This window comes from Gymnoscopelus microlampas (genome assembly GCF_963454915.1).
Source record: "Gymnoscopelus microlampas genome assembly, chromosome: 17".
NCBI classification, from domain to species: Eukaryota; Metazoa; Chordata; class Actinopteri; order Myctophiformes; family Myctophidae; genus Gymnoscopelus; species Gymnoscopelus microlampas.
Window position 1 is genome coordinate 38,967,943 of NC_139954.1, and position 27,832 is coordinate 38,995,774.

The following is a 27,832-nucleotide window of genomic DNA, read 5'->3' on the forward strand; positions in this document are numbered from 1 at the left end:
TCCAGCTCTTTAGTAAACACAAAATGCATTTTCACGTCAGGATACCAATCTAATCCAACAAAGAAAAAGAATACAGGATAAACAAGTGAAATTGGAAGTGATTAAAAAAAGAAAAGAAAAGATGAGCAGGTAAAATGCAGGTAAAATGTAAGCTGATACATTAACTTTGTTGGGGTCTCTCCCCTGATTGAATATAACTGGTATCCTGAGCTGAGAATGTATTTTCTGTTGATTAAAGAGCTGGAGAGATGGGGAGACCCCTGTTGCTGAACAAACACTAGCAATGATTGCAATCAGAATATGATTTTAACTTTAACCTTTTAACCAAAAAATTAAAACACTTTTATTTAACAAAAACATATCACTTACGCCCCTTTAAACAGCCACTACACCCAGAGCAGACTATCTAACTATATAAATGGCGAGCAACTTCCGTGCCCTCGGTGTCCACACCCCACAGCTCTGTTATCGACTAAACACAACACCGTCAGACCACATGTCGCCAACACTGTCGCCACGGCGGGCGGCCTGAATTTACGTTTCGCGTAGGGCACCTGGCATGCCTCACTACACCGTTCCCACCTCGCAACATAATTAATTCTACTCACCAAATGTCGGACACAACGGAAGTGGAAGCAGCTTCCTACCGCTTACCGTGCGTACCACCGAGGCCAACACAACACGACGGCCCGCCATTGAAAATCCCCAAAACAACAAGAGCACGTTGCTCTGCTCTGCTCCACACACCAGGCTAGGTTCATGACACCAAAGGATTAGCCAGTGATGTCATCATTACTGGTCAACACACCAGGCTAGGTTCATGACAGCAAAGGATTCGACAGTGATGTCATCATTATGCAACCCGGAAGTACACATCGCCGGCATTGGGATGCCAGGTTGGGATGCCACGCCAGAAACAAGCAAGAACCTGCATGATTTTTTTTTTTTTTTTTTTTTTTACCGTTTGGAGATTTTCATCCGACGACTTTGCCGCGGACCACCAGGGGGTCCGCGGACCCCCTGAAACATAAAAAATATTATTTCTTCCCAATTTTTTTCTCAATTTTTTTACTTTTACATTACAACCTTTTTTTTTTTTTTTTTTTTTTCCCCAAATGTTCATCCCATATATACACGCGCCCACGCTGGGCCCCGTGCGCGGCTAGGGGTTTCGGGCGGCCGTAGGCCGCCCGGACCTCTAGTAGAGTATATATGAATCTGTCAATATTAATGTGTTACCATAGATGGCAAAGTTACAAAAACTAAATGTTTGGGCCAAAAAAAAAAACCCTCCAAAATCAAAGTTTATCATGTTTATTAAAAGCAGAGTTTGCCTTTCAGGTGACTTTTGGCACGGAGAAGGCGTTCCATCGGCCTAAAACAAATCCTTCAAAACAGATGATATCTGCTAAAGACATAAATTATAAAAATCTGTCTACAATGAACGTGACATTATGATGTAATAAATGCAGTAGAAGAAGAACACAGAGAATGTTGAGTAATATGGAGAGTAAAGAACGTACAATTAGCAAAAACTATTCCGAGTCTGACCTGAAAAGGTACGACATAAACAAATGAGTTGCCTCCTATGTTTGTTTCAATTTATCAAGCCTTTTGCTGTTCAGGGCTTCCACATAAAATGGATGACGTGTTACAATTTTCTTCCTGCAGTTAATCATGTTTCTGTAAACCAACTGCCTCATGCTCCGTGTGGGATTTCTGTGAAGCTACACCGTACACAAGTAAACAATTGGTTTAAGTCAGTGGTTCTCAACCTGTGGGTCGGGACCCGCAGGGGGGTCCCCCCACATGCTTTTTTGGGGGTCCCAAGATGACAGTGAAGTGAGAATTTAAGGACTTTTAAGACCATTTTAATACCTCATAAAAAGAGAGAAAATAAAAAGATACTATACTATAAAAACTGGTCAAACATTGGACAAATTGTATTTAAAAATATTGAACCAATCAAGTTATGTGGGTGAAAAGAAATGCATTTCCATTCCTTGGGTTTTGGTTGTTGGGTTTTTTTTTGCTTCCATTTTCTTCTGTGGAAATATTCATGGCTGAATATTTAAATGAAGCAGGACCAAGGACAGTTCTTGCTGGAGGGGCATTTAACCCATTAAGACCGGGAACGCAAACGCATCATGTGTGTCATTTTTTGATTTCTTTGGTTATTCAAAAACAGCAGATCTACAAGCTCACAGCGCGGCACCGAGTGCCGCGCTGTGAGCTTGTATATCTGCTATTTTCGAACAATCGTGAACATTAATTTTGTGCAAATCTTTGAATGTGTATTTACATTACATTATTATTACAACTTCTGGGGGGGGGGGATCCCTGGAACAACATAGTTTGAGATGGGGGTCCACAGCCAAATGTATATCATTTTGGGTGGTCCTTGACATGAAAAGGTTTGGGAACCACTGATATTATAACAACATACGTTCAAAGATTTGAGATTAAAAAAAAAAAAACGCTTAAAAAACATTCAAAGATTTGTACAAATCTTCACGAAAAAAAATAGATTAATAGCAGATCTGCAAGCTCATAGCGTGGCACTCGGTGCCACGCTATGAGCTTGTAGATCTGCTATTTTTGAATGGCCAAAGATATCTTAAAGATGACACAGATGCGTTCCCGGTCTGAATGGGTTAAGAGTGTGTGTGTGTGTGTGTGTGTGTGTGTGGGTTAAGAGTGTGTGTGTGTGTGTGTGGAGGTTTCAGGTAATGTACAGTAAAGTGGAGAGAGGACGTACATTCACGTACAGTAGGACATGTATGCAGAGCGGGAGGTGAGGAGGAGTACAGCGTATCGTCACTGTCGCTTTTTTACACAGAGCCACAACAAAAGCCTTATCCTCCCCATATTCACATGGCCAGACCCTCTCGGACCATAATTGCCCGCTGCCTGCGCACACAAAGAGGAGCTTTTAATCACCTTCAGCTCCAGGTATTCAAATGCACCGCTTATGGGGTGTAGGGGTCTCTGTCTGGCATGGCCTGTTAGCGAGAACAAAAGACATTTTGTTACCTACTATTCTTGTTGTACAACAATGGGAAGTGCAGCCGTTCCATGTTTTAAACGTTCAGACTGATGAAGGAACATGGAAGAATCTTTGTTCATGTATTGAACTAAAACTATGGTTCTCAAAAGTGGGTCCCGGCCTGGGCCGTATAGCGTGACGGTCCAGGCACCCTATAGGCAGCCTGACAACGTGTCGCGGGTTCGACTCCCGCTCCCGACGACCTTTGCTGCGTGTCACCCCCCCCCCATCTCTCTCCTCCATTTCCTGTCAGAATACTTTCCCTCTCTAAAATAAGGCATAAAAAAGCCTCCCAAAAAAATCGAGAAAAAAAAATAATAATAAGTGGACCCTCAGGCGTCCTTGAGGGGATTCCAAATGGACCCTTACATGTCTAACTCTTAAGAGTGTCGAAACGGAACCAAATGGACCCATGAGGGGTCCTATTGGTACCATGTGTACACTTTCAGACTCACGGGGGGGGGGTCCTTGAAATTAAAAAAGTTTCAGAACCACTGAACTAAAAGTTAATATTCAGAATTGAACTACGGTAGCTTTTTAAGTGATTTAGATGAGACCCTGCCAGGGCTGTAAAATATGAGCTGGCAGAAGCATGATTCATACCGTTCCACGGACCGAAAATAGCAGATCTAAAAGCTCACAGTGCGTCGCACCCGTAATGCGCTATGAGCTTGTAGATCAGCTATTTCTGAAGACATGCCACCATGGTACGACAGAGCATAACATCTGGACAGCTGTGCCACACAGTCGGCATTAGCCAGATTAGTGAATTATAAACCATGGCTTAACCCATTTAGTCCGGGAAAGAATCTGTGTTTTTAGATTTCTTTGGCTATTCAAAAATAAAAGATATACAGTACAAGCTTGTAGCGTGGCACTCGAGCTTATAGATCTTCTGTTTTTGAAAAATTGTTTTGCAAATCTTTGAATATTATATTTTTTAAAGCGAACATTTTTAACAAATCTTTCTTCTGGGGGGTCCCTAGAACAAAATATTTTGAGATGGGGGTCTGCGGCCAAATACATAATTTTGGGGGTCCTTTGTTTGAGCACCACTGACATAGAAACATACGTTATGTCAAAAAAGACATGTTCATTTGTCAAACATTTGTTGTTGTTGTTGTTGTTTGTTAAAACATGTATATTCAAAGATTTGTACAGATTTTCAAGATTATTAAAAAAAAGCAGATCTACAATCTCATAGCGTCCGTGTCATAAAAATGACACGGATGCGTTCCCCGGACTTAATGGGTTAAATTGGCACAGGAATGCTCACCTACTGTGGTGCCAGGCAGTTCACAGTGTCACTTCTGTTATTGGTAGGGAGTTTATTATAACCAACACCATCATACCTCCCATGAAATGACAACATGCTGCTGTCACACGGCTAAAAGTAGCTCCATATCCATATGTTTTCACTAAGTCATTAACCGAAAATACATTAGCCCCCACATCACTGTCAATTTCTACATGTACTGTATGTGTGCAAGCATATGTGTGTGCATGCATTAACACATTTGTGCATGTGTGTGATCACACCTTATTCTGTGTGTATGGAGGCACATTAGTGTACGTATGTGTGTGTGTGTGTATGCATGTGGGTGCATGCATGCATATTACGTGTGTGTGCGTGTGTGTGCGTGTGCGTGTGTGGCAGAGGTTCTCAAACTTTTTCGCACCAGACGCAAAAGAGAAATCTGATGTCTCCCCGGTACACAAACTAGTGGGGAAAGTAGATCTACACGCTCACAAGCGTGTTGAATTTTGGAAATTCTTTTGAAAAATGTTTTAATTTGTTTTCAATTCATGAATTAAAAAAATAATGTTTTGAAATGATAATTAAAAACAAAATGCAGGAAACGAAAAAAATATATATAATAAAAATGGGTCCCAAGTCTACAAGCTCACAACGCGGTGCGTGACACGTTGTAAGCTTGTAGATCTGCAATTTCAGATTTTTTTATATTCGAAAATGTATTTTTGATCATGGAAACGATTTTGACGATTATGCAAAAATAATTGCGATCATCTCAAATAATTGTGATTAGAAGATTATGTAATAATTGTGACAGGCCTACCCGAGCCGACTCAGTGTTGGGGAAACACTACTAGTACATCTTTGACACAATAGTGTGTGTCACTGATAATACCCAACAACAATAATAGAACAATTGAACAATTTCATAGCTATGATCCTGGGCTAATTACACACAACGCAATGCGTGTGTGTGTGTGCGCTAACTCACACTATTATCTTCACCTCCGTGGCATTGACGAATGACTCAGGCCCCGGGCAGTATTTAGTATGGTAGGTTGCATCGGTACAAGGTCTAATTCAATGAAATCAGAATTTGTTCCGCTGAGCTCCTTCATTACGGCGGGGGCTTCTGTTCTGTTTGTCTTCGTAAAACATTAGCCGAGAGTAAATCTATACGGGCGTAATTGAAATCCCGTGTAAACTATGGGAATACAAACTCATCAGTCAACGTAATGACTCCCATCCGTTTCGGTGATGGTAATGGATAAGGTAAACCGCGGGATGTTGGCGGATGAAGATATAACTACGGTCTTTCCAGGGATGGACTCCCCCTCCTTTGGTTCTGACTCTGAGGTGGTTTGCGTCGCTTGCTTGCCTTGTTTATTTATTTACACGGCATCGTACGAAAGCGCCGTGGACTGAAAATAGCTTGGATCGCATCGCATCGGCTATTTTCAGACTTCATTCAGCTATAAATCGGGCTTCCGTAAAATGTAAAACGTGGTATAATTTGCCTTCTTTTGTCGTGCTCCAGAATTAAATTGAAATAAATGGAGGCATTAGCACAATGGAGATCCCACCATTAGAGAACAAATCCAGACTAGCAAGTGAAATATTCTAGGAGAGTAGGTAACATAATTACTGCATGTTGGAGTTTTAGTGTGTATACGGTTTGTGTGTTTGCATAATTTGCACACAGTAAATGTGGTCCTCATCAACCCTACTCCGCCCCTATTCTGGGAATGTCATAATAGGCAAATTCTGGGAATGTCAAAATAGACGATCTACAAGCTCGCAAAGTTGTGCGGTGCAGGCAGGGCAATCATCTACTCAGGAAACAAAATTCTCGTACACAACTTTTATGATACGTGTTGTCTTATTCTTGTTTCGCAAACAGCTTCTGTTTTAGGTCAACTGTATGCAGATAACTGTCAATTAACACATCGGGTGCCAAACATGGTCTGAACCGTGTTTTCACAGAGTAGCGCTTTGGTGCCGAACACGGTCTGAACCGTGTTTTCAGTCTTTTTGTCGTTTTTGTTTTTTTCCCACACGGGAGGGGCTGGAGCAGCTCTGGAATCACCCATGGTGATTCTGAGAAGGAAAGGGCAGATGGATCACTGTGTCAAAAAACATGGCTCCCATCCGCTTCCGTTCTATCTCCTTCTGAAAAAAACCCTATAACTCCGAAACTTTTTATGCTGGGGAAAACGACTCATTTTGTATGCACGATCGCTCCGCCATTGTTACTCGCGTGAGAGATGTTATCGTTCCAGGCGTTAGCCAGGACCATCGTGCAAAATGAACGCATGCTTTGTTTCACATGGATTTCTCGTCTTGGAGTCTACAGTTTAAACAGCGGCGCGCAGCTTAGCGGTGAGATTTCTGGCACCGAACGTAATCTGTTATTATAAAATTCTGTCACCCAATGTGTTAACTAACATACTCTAATGTGTGGTTGCTAAAACAGTTTTAAAGGTTTACATCACCCCCAAAATGACTTGTTCTTTTCCATCAGTTACTCACCGTGAAGTCTTGACTTCATGGGGTATTTTTATTTGTGTCACATTCCTTCACAGTGAATGAATTAAAAAAAAAGAGAATTGATGAATTAAAGAAAATAGGGAACGTAGGTTATTTATTTTTGTGTTCAGGTTGTTATTTGTCCTACTTAATTGGCCCACCTGATTCATCCTGGCAGCCCCCCACTTTGAAAACCTGTGCCATAGCAGTTTAGCCTGCTAGTTTGCCCTAAATAATAGTTATTGTTGAACCCTGAATGAAACACTCAAGGCAGACAATAGAACAGATTTGCATTTCATTGTTTTTATAGATATTGTGTTTTTAGGAGCTTAGCATCCCAGAGAGGGACACAGCTGTTTTTGTTTCATGACAAAGGCCTCTTGGCCATTGACCAGAGGGGAAGACAAATGCTCTGTGTCCACCTGCTTTACTACCACACTGCCAGATTCCCCTTAATGACCAACCCACAACAATTTGCATGCATTAAAAAACATACCACACACAGGCCTGGCGATTGCCAATGTTTTCTATTTTCACTGTTGGTGTTTAAAGGCAATAAACCGGGACACTTTGGGTGGTGCAGGGGTAAAGAACCTGTCCACCGCCGTTAGGCCTAGTGGTTCGAATCCTATTGGCTCTATGCACAGCAGCCAGATTGGCAAGAAATTGGGCCTCTTCCTTATTTGCTTCACAGGTCTTACCAATTATACTAGTGAAGGCTCTGTTCCATTCAGGTCAAACAGAGTCAGGATGCTGATATTGTGCGTGTTGGCTCCCTTTCAACACTGTTGAAATAATATTATAATAAAATATATTTCCTACACAAAGCTGAAATTGTCTTTTGTACTATCATGTTGTTGTTGTTGTTTTTTTTTACTTTTATTTGATGGTTAATCATTGTAAGTGTTGTATCCTGGAGAGGTTTGCCCCCGACTTAATGCAATTAAAGTGAAGATGATTTGTGAATGAAACACTTAAGCGTTATATATGCTTCGCTGTACTGTTTTGTTTTTGTAGAAAATTCTTGGACAAGTTATGACAATTTTCGCCCAAAATGGGGACGCCAGGTTTAAAGTGGTTAAAGGCACACTGGCAGAAAGCAGTCAAGCGTTCCTCACAACCTTGCCTATCATTTTTTTCTGTGAGGATGCCGATTTAACTGGGATGTGTTTTTTTTTGCACGGAAAAAAAAAAGTTTTCCAATGGCGTCTACACCAGACGGATAATAGAGCCACCTAAATATGATGCCACAAGGGGAGGCATATCCCATCTGGATCTTCACAGGCAAACACGTATAATTCATGGCAATAGAACACCTTAAATCAAACTAAATTGAATTGTGAGACAGAGAGACAAACAAAACCACAAAGGGACAGCGACAAGCAGATACAGAAAGAGAGAGAGAGAGAGAGAGAGATGGAAAACGAGAGGAAACATGAAGGAGAGACACAGATGGGGGGATAGTGAATGAAAGAGACCGACAGAGACAACGGATGGAGCGAGGGATGGAGTGAGTGGGTGAGGGAGGGAGTGGAGGGAGTGAGGGAGGGAGGGAGTGATTGAGGGAGGGAGGGTGGAAGTATGTGCGCACACGTGCATGCACACGTGCACAGATCCATATACTTCCATGCAGTCTGTGTCTTTTCCAGTGAATCCAGACGATGTCTGCCAGCAGCCATATTTCTACACAGCAGCAGCAGCAGCACACAGACACAATGGCCTCCCACACACTACTACCTCTCTCTCTCTCTCTCTCTCTATAGTGTGTGTCTCTCTCCCCAGTGTGATTAGTATGAGGATGGTGTGTGTGTGTGTGTGTGTGTGTGGAACGCAGACAGACTGGTGACTGAGCTGAGCAGGCAGGAGGAGAGAGAGAGAGAGATGATGATGGAAGGTGGTGAGGGGACAGATCCCAAACTGTCCGGGGTCGGAGAGGAGAGGTGATTTTAGCACATATTTATGGATGTCTTGCGTGACGAGCGTGCACGCACGCACGCACACACAGTGTCCTCTTTCCCTTCTCTACCATCCACAAATTAACAAAGGTAACGACATGAAACCATGTGCTCCGTTAATTTATTGTACTTAGATGTCTAGCTCTCCCTCTCTCTCCCCCTCCCTCTCTCTGTTTTCTTTTCTCTGTCAGCATACAGTATCTGTCTTTCCTTACCTCTCCCCCCCTGACTCTCTCTCCCTCTCTCTCTCTCTCTCTCTCAGCTGTCTGGGCTGCGTGCCAAGGCTGTATTGATCCATCCTAGGGCCCTGTGTCCATTAGTGGCCCTGCCTGGCTGGCCGGCCCCTCGGAGGAGGCAGACACTCTGTCTGCAGGGAGAGAGTGTACAGTACAGTATGTGTGCCTCTCTAGTCTACTGCATGTGTGTCTAAACAGCATTAGATCAAAAACACACACACACACACACACACACACACACACACAGGCTCAGCGCGCTGTAGCAGCAGAGAGCTGACTCATATAGAATGTCTCTACTGAAACATAATGGGCCATTTACACAATACGTTATGGAATATCGATAAATATATATTTAATGCCGTATCGAACTGTGGTAGAGCCCTGCATTGTGTACTGTAGCTACTTGGCCATGATCTTTATCCGTTGCTGATCGAGGAACCAGAAGTACTGTACTGACTCCATTCATGAAATTGTTCTAAGGTGGGAGGTTATGGTTAGGGAAAGTTAGATCGGTGTGTTTTGCCACATCGTTGCTGTCAATGGTGCACACCGGGGTAGGCTACTCTGCTTCAACTTCAATAGGAACTATGCACAGCAGCCATATTGGAAAGAAATTGGGCCTCTTCTTACTTCCTTCACAGGTGTTACCAATGATACTAATGAAGGCTCTGTTCCATTCTGGTCAGGGTGCTGATATCGTGCATGTTGTCTCACTAGAAACACTCTATTTTGGTTCCCAAATGGCCCCTTATGGTGGGTGTGTAACTCTGAGAGTGTACAAATGGAACCAAATGGACCCGTAAGGGTCCATTTGGTTCCATTTCTACACTCTCAGAGTTATGGGGGTCCTTGAAAATAAGACAACCACTATGCCACACTAAATGGAACAGAGCCTTAATTAGTATTATTGGTAACACCTGTAAAGGAAGTAAGGCAGGGGCCCAATTCATTCCCAATATGGCTGCTGTGCATAGAGCCTATTCATCTCCTATAGCCTGTGATCTTAGCTTTACTTAGTCCTGAAAAAAAATATCCTGTGGAAGCGATATGTTTTACAATTCTTGGTTTTCTAAATACGTTTTGGTCAGTGACAGAGGTGCATGGCAGCAGAAAGACAGTCGTGTCGTCTCATCGCTGTTCATTGACAGCGTGACAGCAGTCACGTTACTATAGTACCCCGACACTGCACGCGTTACAGCCAAATGTAACACGCAATAGCAGATCTACAAGCTCACAACGTGTCGCATCCGTGACGCGTTGTGAGCTTGTAGATCTGCTATTTTACAACCGAGACCCGCTGCTGGCAAAGTACACTCGAGCTAACTGGGGAGCTGTTCTCACATTATCGTTTTTCTACCGCAAATATATCGTCAATCAGCGTTTTTTTTGGCCGACGATGGCCGATAGGAATATTTTGGCATATCGCACAACCTTAGAACTGAACCGCCTATCCGACCAACTCGCCACCGGGCACCACAATCCCTTGAGTCCTCGCCGATGTGTGCGCCGAGTTACAAGTCTGTTGGTCCCATCTATGCGCATGACCATGTATGCGCTTAGTGGTCAGATTGGTGGTTCTGGACAACCGGATGTCCATATACTTAAATATGGGGTGTACCGGTCAGATCGGCGGTTCTGAACAACCGCCAATCCGACCGACTCGACGCACCCGCCAAATTGGAATTTGGTCGGCCGGTCTAAACTACAGACAGACGCACAGACGGACGGAGAGAGAGTATGATTGTTATGATTACTATTATTATGATGGTAAATTATTCACTAGGGGTTATTTTGCATTCTATATGCATAAATTCAAATAATGTCCTTACATTCCCCCCCGGGCTCACGGGGGAAAAGGAAAAAGCAAGCACACACACACACCATTAGTGTACACAGTTAACAACCTTATTGTGTATATCTTAGTGACGAGTCCACTTCCTAAGTGGACAAGAGGATTTTCCTCCACCTAATTATGCCTCTATCAGCTAACTCACCCTCTCATCGGTGTGCGCTATCAGCGCTTTAAATTATGTGTTTGTGCCCTACGTGCGCGTGTGTGTGTGTGTGTGTGTGTGTGTGTGTGTGTGTGTGTGTGTGTAAAACATCAAGCACTAAAAACAGCAGAGTTTCTGAGCTACACAGGGCTCATTAACTTTTGATGGCCCTTCTCTCTCTCTGTAGCTCTTATCACAGGTAATAGAGGCTAATTACCACACACAAACACACGCACAAGCACACACACACACACACACACTCACGTATTACTATACTTTTGAGGACATCAACGTTTTTGTGACGGCTTTGAAAATAGCTGAAAATACACAAATAGTGTTTATATAGCAGATCTGCAAGCTCGTAGATCGGCTATTTCGCGGTTATATACATAGTTATTTCACAACTATGTATAAAATAAGGAAAACTCTTAACTCCTAAACCTAACCCCTAAATGCCTAATCCTAACCGTAACCGCAACCCGACTCTTTTTCTAATAGTAAACCCATCTAGAAAAATATATGTTTTAACCATAACACTTTTTTATTTATTGTGAGGACCAGGAAAACGGTGCTCAAAATGTCTACATTTATTTATAAAATTCTATTATACTTATGGGGTCCTCACAAGTATAGTAATACACACGCACGGACACACACACACACAGCTTCAGTAATGGGGGGTAATGAGTACTGTCCTATTGATCCAGAGTGCTCTGGGTTGCTTCCTGAACAGAAACAGGAGGGGAGGAAGTGCTGCTTTAAGGATACATGCAGGCTGGGTATCGACTAGATGTAGTGGCACTAGATTAAACCTCAGTTACACACACACACACACACACACACACATCTGTGTACTCACACGCCACACATGTCTATGTGTCCTAAAAAAATGCTTCTCAAACTTTTTCACTTTTTCCCCCAAAAGACTTCTGCTGTCAACGTGTGCACGCACCCACATTTGTGTGTGCATATAGGTTCTGAATAATTGAAACTATATTCTGCCACACTATCAATTCCAGCTTGTGCATTCTCCTATAAAAAAAATCTAAAATTCACAAAGACAACATGCATTTGTCACACTCTGCGTCACATCGGGGACACGACACACACCATGCCAACCTGCCCACCACTTACTCACTGTATGCTGATCTCATGTCTCATTTCACACCAACATTTTGCTGCTTGTCCCCCTGTATGAGTCAGTGACAAATAAACCTCTCTGGATTCTTCATCCTCTCAGCTGTCCAGTTTGCAGGTCTTGTCAGACTGTGTTACAGTTTGCTAAAGATTTGCTAAAGATAACAAGTGCAGTATGTGAGTGACTCATTTAGAATTTTGAAATATGAGACCCTGTTGTTGACAAACACGTGTCCTAATTGTCTGCATGGAAAAAAGCGAAATAAAATCTCACGACTGAAAATATTCATATGATCAAGTCCTAATGCGATTTGTGAAATAGTATGAAAGGAGCCCTCCAAACTAGTGCTGATTCATAAACAATTAACACAATACAATTATGATGTTTTATATTGTTCCTGCTGTTCTACATACAGTACTGCCAACTGCCATGGCTATAACCTTTGCTTTTATATGAAATATCCACAACCATTAAGATGTTATGGAAGATGCTTCTGAACATATTGCTAGTTCGACCACTTCAAATGCTCTAATCTTAAAATAATAACCTTGAGATAATCTTGAGGGCTATTTTCACTGAGCAACATGCTTCCATAGAAGACATGCTGGTCTCTATGGGATCCAAATAACTGAAATCAATCGTGGCGACTGAGAACTTTAATCCATGTGTCCGCTAGCTCTTTAAATCTCTCTCTTGCTCAACTTGACTTTGGTGCTGAACAGCAGTTCAAACAAAGAGTAAACGTCATAGTGCTGTTTGGAAATACTTTGCATTTGAGGTAAATGAACTAGGAACGACACAGGATACCAGTAAACGCCAAGAGCAGTGCCACTGCCAACGTGTGTGCACAAGATAAGCAAATGTGTTGCACTCAGTAATACCAGCCATATGACGATGATATAACTAAACCAGTGGTTTTCAACCCTTTTCATATCAAGGTCCATTATTTATTTGGCCACTATTTGATGAGATTTAGCCTCTCAGACCCAAGACCAATATTTTGTTATCGTTGGATAAGATTTTGTCCACAATTCCATGCTGTATTGATGTTGGTATCATAGGAGAGATAACAGGCAAACGTTGATCAAAATTCTTTACTTAAGTAATGCATATTTAACAATAATGTAACTCTCGAGACTTGAGAGTGCGTAAAATTTAACGCTCTTTCAAGAGTTAAAATCTATAAAGGCTCCATTTGGTTACCAACTCTCCATAATTTAGCTGGGGACCACCTGGAACCCCCTCAAAGATCACTAGTGGTCCCCGGACCACTGGTTGCGAACCACTGAAATGAACTACCTTGGCAGGGCGCCCCTGCAGTGTTTCGTCTGTCTTTTTAATGTCTCTATTACAGCCAGGGGTCTCAAACTCATTTGAGACCTGAGATTGCACATGTGTTCGTGCATGCCTGCATGTTCCCAAATGCAGAATAGTATGAATGATGTCATCGTATTCGGTCACCACCACACACAAAACATGATGCAAAACATTCTCAGGCTACTGATTTCAGGTCTAGGACTAAACAGTAATGTGTGTGTGTGTGTGTGTGTGTGTGTGTGTGTGTGTGTGTGTGTGTGTGTGTGTGTGTGTGTGTGTGTGTGTGTGTGTGTGTGTGTGTGTGTGTGTATAATATATATATATATATATATATATATATATGAGTGCACCTATGGTATGTTGACATCCACTCTAGTATGAAGCCAGTGTGAGCAAGGCATTATTAATGGTTATAATCAGTTTTTGTTCATTTGATTGAGGTTTGGCACTCGGTACCACTAGATTTTGCACAAAGAATAGGACCATTCAGACACATTTCGAATTGTACCAAAGAACACATTCAGATAAGAAAATAAATAATGGCACTATGTTTGTGGAAACATTCCTATAGGCACACTTTGAGATAAAATCTCATCATAATGAATGAGGTTGAATGCATGGGCATCGCTGCTCCATTCATTAACGCTCCCGAATTCTTCTACAGTGACAGTTTTTGGCCTCAGACTGTAGCAGTTAATCACTGTGTCCAACATTGAAACTCAGGGGACAAGTTTGGACCAAATAAAATCCATCATTTTACAAGAAATCCTCCCGCCGCGGGCGACCTTGGAAAAACACGGGCAGCGGTGCGGGCTGTTGCGCACGGCTTCCCAACGTGTAGATTCACCAGTAAAGTGGCGGTACGTAATTAGAAGTAATAAAGGTGCTCAAGTGGACAAAAGGTCAGCAGAGCCAAGTTCACTCACTTGTCTGTTGTTAACTTTGTCGTTCATGAACAGTCCTATTTCCAGATGTAGCCTAATTGAAAGAAACGTTTGAGCAGAGCCCCTGTGGCAGGCTAGGCCTGTGTAAAATATTATCTTTGGACAAAAGCCCCTTCGAAAATTGCCATTGGCTGTAATAAAATTAACAGTTTTGATTACTACACTGGCATTGTCCATTTCCAGGCTTTTGCTACATAAAACCTTGGAACCAGCGCCACAAATTTTACACAGCGACGGACGGTCAAGGATGCATGAGCACACAAATAAATGTTCTCAATTGAGCTTCATGAGTCATGTCATTGCTTATAGAGAAGGCAATAAATTTCCCTTTGTCTTTTTAGCTAGTTGACTGTAAAAAGAAAATCTCCAGCAAGGTCCCTGATTCACTCTGCCTGCCTCACAGCCCACAGGGGTGAGACGATGTCTAAGTGGGGGGGCCCTCGCGCTAGATGTTTACACACAGCAGGTGGTCTCCTGCTAGCTCTATTGTTTTCCGTGTTCACTCAAAGACAGCTTATTGCCAGAATGGTACAGCACCAATGGGGGGAAAGCGAGGCTGCCAGACACAGATAGATAATAACTGGATGGAAACATTTTAAACCATTATAAGACCGGGAAAGTATCTGTGTCATTTTAGATTTCTTTGGCTATTCGGCTATTTTCCATTTTCATATAGCTGATGTATAGGTTCAAAGGGTTCATGTGGCCTACAGTTGCTTCTTTTGGGCTTGTTTTCATAGACCTGGTTGCTCATTTCTCTCAAAAAATCTGGCAACGCTACTTGCAGCCATCAATATTCTTGCAGCCACCTTGCAGCCAGCAATTTACCCATATTTGAGAGTGCTATAAATCCAGACACTCGTGACAACCCTAGTGTGGTGTATGTTGCTTTACCCGTTGGTCGGGTGGTGTGTGTGTGTGTGTGTGTGTGTGTGTGTGTGTGTGTGTGTGTGTGTGTGTGTGTGTGTGTGTGTGTGTGTGTGTGTGTGTGTGTTGTTAGCATTGTTACAGCTCTTGTGTGTATGCTTACGCTTCTGTGATTGTGTCAGTGTGCGGCGCACGTACTGCATGTATGCTTCCAAACATCTTCATTCCAACTCGTGCCCTCGCACAACTGAGCCGTCTCTCCAAACATCTGTCATGCACTGTTTGACGTTGCATTTACATATAAATATCAGTGAAACATCATCCATGTGAGCAAACAGAAGGACCTCCGTTATTACAGAGCAGGGTGGCACACAGTAAAACCCTGAGCGTTGATTTAACTCCCGAGTGCGTGCGCTTGGAAACCAAATGGACCTGCATGGGTCCATTTGTGCACACTCTTGAGTTAGAGTATTTTACGGTGTACACTTCTGTAAGCCACCAATCATGACAAGATGTTCCCGCCCCACTCCCTTTGCAAGTGAAAGTAAAACACAACATTTTATTTATTTACTTGCAACAACAGACTGCTTTTTTCTAACAGATATTATATTATTACTACAATTTTCATGGGAGATTGAAGCGATTTGGTTAACCATCCACCTCCACTGATATACTACTAGGTAGGTAGGCCTAATAAGGATGCACAATTAATCATTCATCATTGGTATTTTCAAAAAAATGCAATATCTGTAAAATCATAACATCTTCAGTCAATACGTTATTTTATAATGTTATGTTACACTGTGTAGCTTCATTGTGTCGTATTTCATGAAGTGTTTTTCAAAAGATGGTAGTTACATTACCTATTTGAGAAACAGTTTGATATCCTTGGCGTAAAAAAATAGTCAAAATAAAGAGGAAGCTTTAGAAAGGGCTCTACCTGTAGGATAAATGTTAAGTAAAAGTGTAAGGTTCCATCTTTACTACATTTAAAGTTGTTTGAAATATGTGCATCAGTAGGCTTAATGAATTAGATAATAAGAATGCACTGTTGTTGTTTGTTTTAGATGTCAGCATCAGCATCCAATCACAGTTACTGTATAACAGGTAAAAGTTGTATTGCAACATCGGTATCGATCGATTTGACCATGCAATTAATCGCTTATGGGGTATCGGTATCATTTTTTATATAATGCATCCCTACTTATGAGATTCACTTAAACAATTTACAGAGTGACTTACAAGGTAATCACATACTGTACATAGAATGCAAAGAGACAGTGTGGTGTCAGGAAACTATAGGATCACAGGTAAACCAAGAACCTATAGCAGGGGTCTTCAACAGGGGGTCCGGGACCCCTAGGGGGTCCTCAGAGCTACTACAGGGGGTCCGCCAAATCTTTGTGTGATATTAATTTTCTTTACCTTAACCACTTGAACCCTAGCATCCCCTTTTCTTAGGAGAACTTTAGCCAAAAATAGCAGATCTACAAGCTCTCAACGCCTCGCGCTGCGAGGCGGTGAGAGCTTGTAGATCGGATATTTTTGGCAAAGTGGCTATAGGTGTAGAGGGAAAAAAGGGCAGACTAAGAAACGCCTCGCAGCGCGAGGCGTTGAGAGCTTGTAGATCGGCTATTTTTGGCAAAGAGGCTATAGGTGTACAGGGAAAAAAGGGCAGACTAAGTAAAAAAAAAAATAATAATCTGAAACACAATTTTATACAATATAGAGGGGGTCCCTGCTTTATCTCTCTCTCAGCTAGGATGTCCTTGGCCTGAAAAGGTTGAAGACCCCTGACCTATAGCATCAAACCACCATAACATAAACCCTCCTCAGTACTCCCTCCCTCCTTTTGTAACTCTGCACACTTCGCTGAAAACAGACGATCTCTAAGCTCACAGTAGATCTGCTATTTTTCAATCGAATGCTAGGGTTCACAGTGGTTAAAAGGCATCCTAATAGGATTGGCAAAGCCAACACCCACGGACTACAAAGCCAAACAGCTACAGTATTATGTGTCAGGAATGCTCAGAGAACCGCTGGTTCACGACTCCCCTCCATGGAGCGTATTCACATCAAGCTGCTGCCATAACAGAGTATTATCACAGACCTCTTGCATCCAGCATATCACATGTACTCACTCCTGCCTTCAGGCGGGCAATATCGCTGCATTTTGTGCCAAGAGCTGCACGTTTTAATGACACTTTCTTTCCCCAGGCCATCCATATGCTAAACATCCACTGACTTTTGCACCTCTGCTCCGCAACAATTGCTTTACTTAGACCGGTGAAGTGTGTGTGTGTGTGTGTGTGTGTGTGTGTGTGTGTGTGTGTGTGTGTGTGTGTGTGTGTGTGTGTGTGTGTGTGTGTGTGTGTGTGTGTGTCCACAGTCATCTTGCAAACTATAAATATAATATACAGTAGTCTGGGTCACAGTCGTACAAGAACTGTGTTCCAAAACAAAACAAAAAAGTGATTCTGCCAGGGAGGTGGCTCTGTGTCATTCATGATATTTAGTTATATTTGATACCGTCTGTGTTTGGAGAAAAAAAAATGTCTGTGGCGGTACCCGGAAGTAGCATTGGAAACTACAGTATAGGAAATCAAGTGATGTTAGTGTGTTATTTATTGTGTTTGATCAAACAACTGAGATCTGACAATGCTACTGTAGGAGACTACTCTCCTAGAGAAAGAAAAAATAACTTGATGCAACGCGACATGGGGCTTATTACTGTATGTGTGCCGGGAGGCGGCCGTGTGCAATAAGAGATGTGCTGTAGTTGTGAGGTCAGCCTGAGAATTGTAGTCAATTTGAAGGTGTAACAGAGTATTTCTATATTGTGGTATTGCTACTTAACCCCGGGAAAGCATTTGTGTCATTTCAGATTTTAGCTAGATACATATAGCAACATAAGTTTTAAAAAAAAACTCTTAGGATTTTGAAATGCAGATATACTGTACAAGCTCACATCACGTCACTTTGTGCAGCGCTGCGAGCTTGTACATCTGCCTTTTTTTTACATTTTTGAAAAATCTTAAATGCGTTTGAAAAGTCTTGAATAATTTTACATTTTTTAACACAAATCTTCTCTTCTGTGGTCTCCCTGGCACAAAAACATATTCAGATGTTCAGTATGAGAGGAGAACTCCTGATTTAGAAGGTTGTATAATTGGCCTCAGGTCTTAACTTTGACTGCCAATGAAGAGATTTCTCGTCATATTTTGGTAAGGCGCAGCCTACCAATGACGAGAATGACGTGCTTTTTCAGTGGTTTTCCACTATATGGCGCTGTTCGCTAACCTGGGAGGCACCATTTGACTCTCAGAGAAGCAAAGCAGCAGCAAATCACGTGATCGCCAAAAGAAACGGCCATTCACTTCCTTGTTATTCGATTTGGAGAAATTGCTTTTTCTTTGTTTGCTGCTTTTTGGCAAAAACAACAACCTACATTCAACTGCCCACTACTATGGAACGGATGATCTCCCCCCGCCCCCGATCGGGGGGATTGATCATACTGGAGATAAATATTCTATGATTTTTCAAAGGTTAGTGAAAACACTCGAAAATAGCTGGCAGTGGCATGGCAAATTGTGTTTTATTTCTGGCAGTCAAAGAGTTAATGGGTTAAAAAGAAACCGAGTACTTCTTCTTCCACCACTGCTCATAACATGTGAGGTTCAAGTCCTCCTCACCCAGCATGTGGTGCTCTGGAGGCTGGAGCCTGGAGGCTGCTATGAAATGGGGCTCCACCAGACATCTGTGGGATTATTAACACACACACACACACACACACACACACACACACACACACACATACAGTGGCCCCTCGGGTCCCCTGTTGAGGGGCCATCATACATTATGTCAGTAATGACGTGTGTGTGTGTGTGTGTGTGTGTGTGTGTGTGTGTGTGTGTGTGTGTGTGTGTGTGTGTGTGTGTGTGTGTGTGTGTGTGTGTGTGTGTGTGTGTGTGTGTGTGTGTGTGTAGACAGTCTGAGGGTCCCTTGAATTGATGAGGATCAAACTGTTTCACCCTAGGCAGTGCGCTCTGCATGGGGGGAGGCAGAGGAAGATGACAGCAATACAATGAATGAAGAAGACAATGGGGGGGGGGATGGGGGGGGGGGGGGGGGGGGGGATACATCCAAGGGTCTACTTTCTCAGAGTTTGATGTGTGAAAGATCATATTTGAATAGTTCTGCTGCTACTGTATTTCTCTGTGATTTCATGTCACTATCGCTCATACCGTACAGTCATTAGAATAAATAAAACCACATTAACCCTGGTGGCACTATTTTAAGCCAAAATAAATGCAAAATAAACTGGATATACAGCTTCGAGGTTGAATGCCTCCACCAAACCAGCTTTGTTCTTTGACATGCTGTAAAATAACTGATACATTTGCCTGAAATAACCTAAATATCCGGCCATTAAATGTCCTTGGAAATATATTTAATGTATATATTTTTTTACTTTAGATATATTATCTAAACTGTTTTTTATACACTATTTATAATATTTTGAGACACTGTATAATATGGTATAATATGGCCCCCAGACCATTCTCTGAGGGAAAATTATTTGATTCCAGTACTTAAAATGAACCTTTAATTAAGCTACAGGGCTGAGCCAGGTGGTATGGAATCACATGTATATTATTTCATTATTTTATTTATAATTTGAAGCACTGACAGTAGCCGTATGTATACGTTTTTCTAAAAATGTTAATTTAATTTCTTCTGAAAGGGTAAAGCACTGGTATGGCAACTCTATGCTAGGTACTCTTAAATGCATCACTGCCACATACTTCACATAAAATAGAGCAGAAGTATGTGAAGAAAAAGTTTAACTGCAATAATAGAAAAAAAAACTTTTCTCAAGTATGTACTGTAACTTCCATCTCTGGAAACAAAAAAAGCTACAGAAAGTGAAAACATGAGCTCAATAATTCAAGTACAACAGGAAGAGAGAAAGAAGAACAATACGGTCAAAATCCATAACCTCTGCCTTCTATACCATTCAACCCTACCTTTATTACCTTTCTGGATCCATAGTGTAACACTTATCTGGTACCTTACATTATGTGTGAATGTATATTTGTGTTTATTCAATGTTTTTTGTTTTTTTTTGCCTCTCAATACCTCGTTTTATTGCTGTCAATCACTATGACCCATTTCAAATGTGCTTCAGGTACATACAGACTAACACATTTCCAAACAACATACTGTATGTATGGCTGGATCCTACGGCAGGATTCAGATGCATTTGCTCAGGAACACACACACACACACACACACACACACACACATACAAGCAAAAGCAGAATCTGTCATTGTCATCTGCATGTCATCTCCTTTCTAGCATTGTGCTGTCAACCACATGACGGCCTTTCAGACATAGCGGGCCTGTCAGAGATGGACGGACAGACAGACAGACAAGACGTACAGATAGACAAGGCAGTCAGTCCTGAAGGAAAGGACGTGGCAGACAGGAGAATATAACTCTCTATCAGACACAGACATGCTGGCTGTCGGTGGCCGAGGCTCAAAAAACAAATGAGACGATGACAAAGGACAAAAACAGAGAGAGAGAGAGAGGGAGAGAGAGAGAGAGACTGTTTTTTTCCTCACTCGTCTATCCTCACTTGAACCGGAAGTTCAACTCAGTCTGCCATTTTCACGGTCATCTCAGGTCTCTTTTCTCCTGCTGCAAAGTGAGGAGCTGTGAGTGTTTACGACCAGGAAGACTTTCCGAGCTGAACAGCATGACGGCCCTGCTGCTGGCCATGTCACCTTACGTGTGTGTGTGTGTGTGTGTATGTGTATGTGTATGTGTATGTGTGTGTGTGTGTGTGTGTGTGTGTGTGTGTGTGTGTGTGTGTGTGTGTGTGTGTGTGTGTGTGTGTGTGTGTGAATTAAACTGTGGCATAACTAAAGAGCGTTATTTTATTGCAATAAATGAGCATGGTTTTTATGTGTCTAAACCAGGGTTTCCCAAAATGGAAACCCCCTAGGGTGCCTTGACGCAAGTCTGTCTGTGTGTGTGTGTGCGTGTGCGTGTGCGTGTGTGTGTGACAATCTGGTTTGCAATCTTGTTGAATGGTTATTTTGAAATTATCACTTCAGTTTAACCCCCTATACTTGAGTATAGGCAGACCTGAGTTGCACTGTGATGGTGTGTTCTTTTTCCAGCTACACTTATCTCGCCGGCAATAGTCGATCTACAAGCTACCAACGCGTCGTGATGTCGGCAAATATTTGACAAATGTTGCCCCAGAATAGGGATGCTGGGGTTCAAGTGGTTAAACGTTAAGTATAAAGTTATTTTCAATCTGTCCTAGTGGAAATGGATATTCTCTCAAGTTGTTCTTGTGACATACTGTATCTTAGGGGAAAGATTTAAATATTTAAGTACCGTAATATGAAATAAATGTAAGGTGCTATATAATGTAATTCAGGGGTGCCGGGGGTGGAAAAAGCCATTTACAGGGGCGGCCGGAGCCAAATACGTTTCAGAACCAATGGTCGTCATTAGAAATGGACGTGGCTTAACATGATGCTACAGAGGAACTAACGTGACACTTATCTAAACATGTCTTCAACATTTCCTCTTCCGCTCTCCTGGCATCGTTGCTTTAATGCATCCTCAGTGGGAGGGACAAAGACACAAGGAAATTATACAAGTGAGGGAACTAAGGATTTACTTTCTAGACCTGGGATGCAGTCAGGGAGACAGAGAGACAGAGAGACAGAGAGAGAGAGAGAGAGAGAGAGAGAGAGAGAGAGAGAGACAGAGAGAGAGAGAGAGAGAGAAACGTTATACAAGTGAGTAGATGGAGGATGGAGAATTGATTGGAAAGGACATCTACGATTGAGGGAAACAGAACCTTGACCTGATTTCATTAGTTTTTAATATTTATCTTCTGGTTACAGAATATACATTTGTTTAAAGCACATTGAATCGTGTTGGTGTTGAAATATGCTCTACAAATAAACTTGCCTTGCAGAGCTATACCGACTGCATCATGAGGCATGTCACAGCTTCCCTGTTAGTTTGTTTTCTCACATTCTTTGTGTGTCACAGTTGTGATACTGTGTGATATGCTGCCTCATTTATTTCTATTTTGACCATGCACCTTCTGCATATTTGACATTGTGTCTTGTTATTTGACTTTATTTCCTCCTCTATTCTCTATTCGTATATGGCTATTTTTGAAACTGCAAAGCGTCGGGAGCTTGTACACCTGGAAACTTGTGATGTGACAATAGCCCATTTAGACACAAGGCCGATTCTAAAAATGCCTTTAAAATCCTGCCAGTTTTCGGAACAACTTATGTTGCTATATATAGCTAAAATGACAGATGCTTTATCGGATTGAATGGGATAAACCTGAAGTTGTTGTTTTTTTTTTTTTTTTTTTTTTTAACCGCTTACTAAAACTGTGCACATGAAAAGTGTGTGCGTTCACCGGCCTGTGTTCACCAATCTTTGAATGCTGGTAAGTGTGGTACCGTTAACGGATTAGCAACCACATGTGCTTCAGAGAGCTTACTGTTGTACTTTTATATTTTTTATAAGTCTCCACACTCCAGTCCAGATAAATAAAACTATGACTAGACATCCCACAGTCGAGTAAGCCCTCGGCTGTTTTTTTGTACTTTAACCGAGTCCTATATAATTTGTTGCACGTCGAATAGCAGAAGTAACAGATCGACAATTTCATGCAATTACATCAAAGTGGTCTCTCTACTCTTTTAGACCCTGGCGTCAGGTATAGGACACCTGCTGTTGGCAAGTATTCCCTGAAGCTCATATAAGCCCAAATCTCCCCGGAAGATAGTGGAAGATATTGTGGTGTTCCACGCAGGAGAGCCAGAGTAGCCTGGCATGGCCAGACTAATATCATTGCGTAGATATTGGCAGAGTCGTCTGGTTTCCAGGCTAGAGTCAGAGTTCAAATCCTGGAAGTTAAGGGCCATCCACACCAAGCACTATTAACTATAAATATGTTTGTTTTAAAAATCGTTCAAAAGCTGGACTCATACAGAAGGATTCTTTAAATCGTCAATGATTTTGAAATCTGGTAGCATCACACACTACAGGATAGACTTAATATTCTCTCAGATCATCTTAAACATGCACACACGCAATACGCAATTTTAAAATAATGGGGCACCACACAGGATTCTATTCTGATTCTCGGGGGTTACCCGAACGCAGAACAGCGCAACATTTCGTCTCACGTGATGTCTGAGAAGAGACGTTATAGACGGTGTTCTTCCCACATATCTACAAGCCTCAGCTGTCCAACGCACCGCCGTTGTTTTGGACCAGTCTCCGTGCCAAAAGCCTTTCTCTTGGTCGTGAGCGACTCTAGCTTTGCCGTTCCACTCGGCCAGTAGCGATCCAGATGCTATCAAATATGTTTGAAAATTCTCGGGACAGCCCGACCGTCCTGTGAGCAACTCGGGAGGCTTAAGACTGGATCTTTGAACCGCTCTTGCAAGAGAATAATTATGTCCGCCCCCCCCCCCCCCCCCGATACTCAGAAGGGTTGTTTCTGACCCAAAATCATCTTGTAGTCTGAGCAAAGCTTAACTCAAGTAGACTGAGAGAACGAGAGGAATCCGTGGTCTCGAAGGGCGGATCCAAACCCAGGCGCCTGGAGCAAGGCGCGTCCTCCGATTGCTTCACCAATCTATGTCCCCGCCTCCCCTCCCCCCCCCCCCTCCCCCCCCCCCCCCGGTCTGTGCACGGAGCAGGCTGACGTCACCAAATTTAGAGCGACGCCCCTCTGCACTCTGGTTGGTTAGGAGTTAACAAGGTCCTAAGACCATTGTTCCTGCACCGTTCGCCCAGACGTTTTTCTTTTGAAACAAAAAAAAAGGCTGGGATTCCGAGGCTATAACTCAAGTGACTGAACTGACTAGTGGTGTATAGGGCTATCGATTATTGTCTTAGGGCAATTATAAGAGAAGCTGATTGACAAAATAAGCGATTGACAAGCTCACAATTCTTTTTCCGCAAAATTGATATCAAAATTGATTATTTTAAATCAAATGGATTAGTTCGACAAACTGTTGCACCCATAGTCATGGTTAAATTAAAGTTATAGTGCTTGGCTTGGATGCCTGGATGGCCCTTTCCAGTAGCAATTACCTCTCTCCGTTGGGAGAGTACATCAAACATACAGACTGAAGTTTTTATCCGCTGTTCTACAACAGAGAAACTTTCTCCATTTAGTTTGATTCTGAGCCAGACGCCCTTGTCAGGAATGTGTTGGTAAAATTCTCCAGACAGTTCCTACTGTCAGAGTCAAGAGAGACCTCAGACATTCTGTCACAACAGAGTCAGCTTGGGAGAGCGCACATCACTTCTCAGCCAGGTTGACATCTTGGGACGGTTTTGTGGAGACATACTGTGGTAGCCTATGTTGTGTCTGTCTATCTGTCAAGTCTTTCTTTGTACCCCTTCTTCCTTACCGCTGTCCATCACTCTTTGAATCTTGGTCAGCTACTGCACCAGTCAGCCACACCAAGTGTGCATGTGGAGCTGCTGAGGTACATGCTATAAATTAACGTTTTATTTAGCTTCAAGTTGGTCAATGAGCATTTTAATAACTACTGTATATTTCCAGGCTGCTTTTTTTGCTTTAATTTGATCTATGAGCATTTTAATAACTATATTTCTTCAAGTACTGTGCTGATCAGAGCAATGGTCACCGCGTTACGGAAATTTGAAGCGCTAAAATCTGCTGTAACACTGCTGGAGCAACAGTGGAGCCTGTGGCCCCTGGTGTGACTATTGTCATGGCAGACCCCCTGAACAGTTTTTTTGTGGCACGTTATGGGCAGATGGGAGAAACAGTGAACCTATGGTGCCACATGTGGCTCCTGGTGTGACCATTCTCATGGCAGACCACTGAACGGTGTTTGTGCCAAGTTTGGTACGGATTGGAGCAGGCCTGAGTGAGCATTGTCATGGCAATCCCCTGAACGGTGTTTGAGCCAACGTGCGCCTCGCAAGTCCGGCTGCTACGTTTGTGACATCCATGGACGCATGATCCACCCTCTAGGTAATTTTAATACAGGATTCCAAGAGTATAAACAAGAGGCTCAACGGCTTTGTTTAAACCGGATTTTGGCCATGTTAATTATTGGAGAAAAAAACGGCTACTTTCGCTTAGCATCCCTGCCGCGTAATTCACATTTCATTTTCTATTCAGCAGAAAACACATGGAAATGTGAATTCCGCGACGGTTTACCAGGCAAACTTTCACTATATATATTTTTTTTATTATATATATTTTTTGTAAACATATTTAAAGATTTTTGCTTGCTTATGACATTATTGGCCCAAAATAGGGATGCCATGTGTGAAAGTGTTTAAGTGGTTCATGGCCCTCTCTCTCTCAGACACACACTGACATAAAGCCACAGGCACGCACAATCATACTCACTAAACATTCTGCACTTGTTTCTTTCTTGTCTTGCATGAGGTCTGCACCGTATCTAAGCCAGAGTTCTCCTGAGGTAATGACAACACGCATTCAGCAGCAGAGGACCTGTTTCCACACACCTGCTATTTCAGCCTTATTATGTGGATTACTGTCATTTTCTGTTCCTGGCTCTAACCAGCCAGGCTTTCAAAACAAAATAATTGCATATAGGACCAATTGACAGAGTGCATCGCCAAGTGCTCGCCATTCTGTTTACACCCATACCCGACCCGTGACAACAAACCACACGTACGCAAATGGAAGTCCTATTGTGTCATTGCACGGGTGTGTGTGTGTGTGTGTGTGTGTGTGTGTGTGTGTGTGTGTGTGTGTGTGTGTGTGTGTGTGTCTTCTTTTATGTGTGCCTGTATTTTTTTGTGTGTGTGTCAATCTGGTTTGCAATCTTGCTAAATGGCTAAATTGAGTAACAAATGGTGACTATGTTGTGCAATAAGTGGCTGCACCCACCCACATGTTTCTATGTGCAGCAGAGGCCTGCTGGAAGGAACATGAATAAGTACATTATATCGTCTCTGTCGGCTGGAAACCTCATATGTCCAAAACTGTTACTTTTTAAGATTCAAAATATCAGATCTACAAGCTCAAAACACGCCACTCCGAGCCACATTTTGACCTTGTAGATCTGCTATTTTTTATGCTTTTGTGTGACGCTGTAGTATGACCAAGTAAGGCATTAAATTATGAAAAACACAAACAAAAATATGGAGATAAGAGGTTTCTGCCTGAAGCGTCTGCCTCAACGCTTATATGCAGTGGGGGTACTCAGATCCTTTTTTATTTTCTCGATCGGCCGTTTTTGATGAAGAGAATCTATTTACCTTTAAAAAAACAGGTTTTTTTTTTTGTTTAAATACAGAGATCCAGGGTTTTTGCCCGACAGCAACGGAATCTGTTACCGGTCTGGCTGTAATTGTAGCAGGTGTCTCCCATTAGAATGGTGTTGCTGTGTGGGGGTCCACTGCAGACACACTGTTGAGCTGAGTGAGTATGAATTACACAGACACACCTGCTGGTCCAGACATCTCTAGCTCTCACCTCTCAGCAATTCAGTGTTGCCAGGTTTTGCGAGAGAAATAAGCAACCAGGTCTATGAAAACAAGCCCAAAAGAAGCAACTTAGTTGGGCCACATGACACTTAAAATCTATATTCATCAGCTATTTTAAATTCTTGGAAAGGAAAGGTTTGGAATGTTTTGGAAAATATTTTAACACCACCAATCTTGTATGGGGGGTCCCTGGCACAAATATTTTCAGATGGGGGGCCGCGGACACATGAATATTAATGTAGGGGTCCTTGGCATGAAAATGTAAGAACCACTGGTTTAAACAATATAAGAAACAATTAAGCCCATATAAGCACCTATACACTAAAGTGACTTTACAGAAAAACAAGCCCAAAGTCGCTTATAATAAGCGGACATGGCAACGCTGCTCAGCCCTTCTAGGCTCTCGTCACGTTCTGTTAGTCCGTTAAACAGTTTAGGCGTTTGGCAGATGCTCTTATCCAAAGTGAACTATCAAGAGGTTCTAGATCGCCATTATAAAATATATATACACATGCATATGCACATGCACAGTATATGTACAGTATAGTGATGACCCCTTCACTATGCTTGGGGTCATCTGTTTGTTCTATTTATCCATTTGGTTTGTGTTTGGTTCTAATTTGGTTCTTTTATGTCCTGTGTAGGAGGAGAGGGCCAGCCCTCCAGGGGTGTGTCTATGGGACGAGGCACATCCGACTCCACTCGTCCCTGGAGTATTTAAGCAGGCTGGCCAAAGCCTTCTCTCTCTCCATCTCCTACCAGGCAACAGTGTTTGTTTGGTTTCTTTTGGCTTGGTTTTTGCACTTGCACATACACTGCATTTTCACACATCCACACATGCATTACACTACTGATACCACTGACTGACTACTCACACCACATTGTATATTATGTATAGTTTGTCTTTTTTAATTGAAATGAAATAACTTTTAAGTTACTCCTGTGTGTCGTCTCCCACCTTTGTCATGATTGTTGAGCCAATTCATGACAA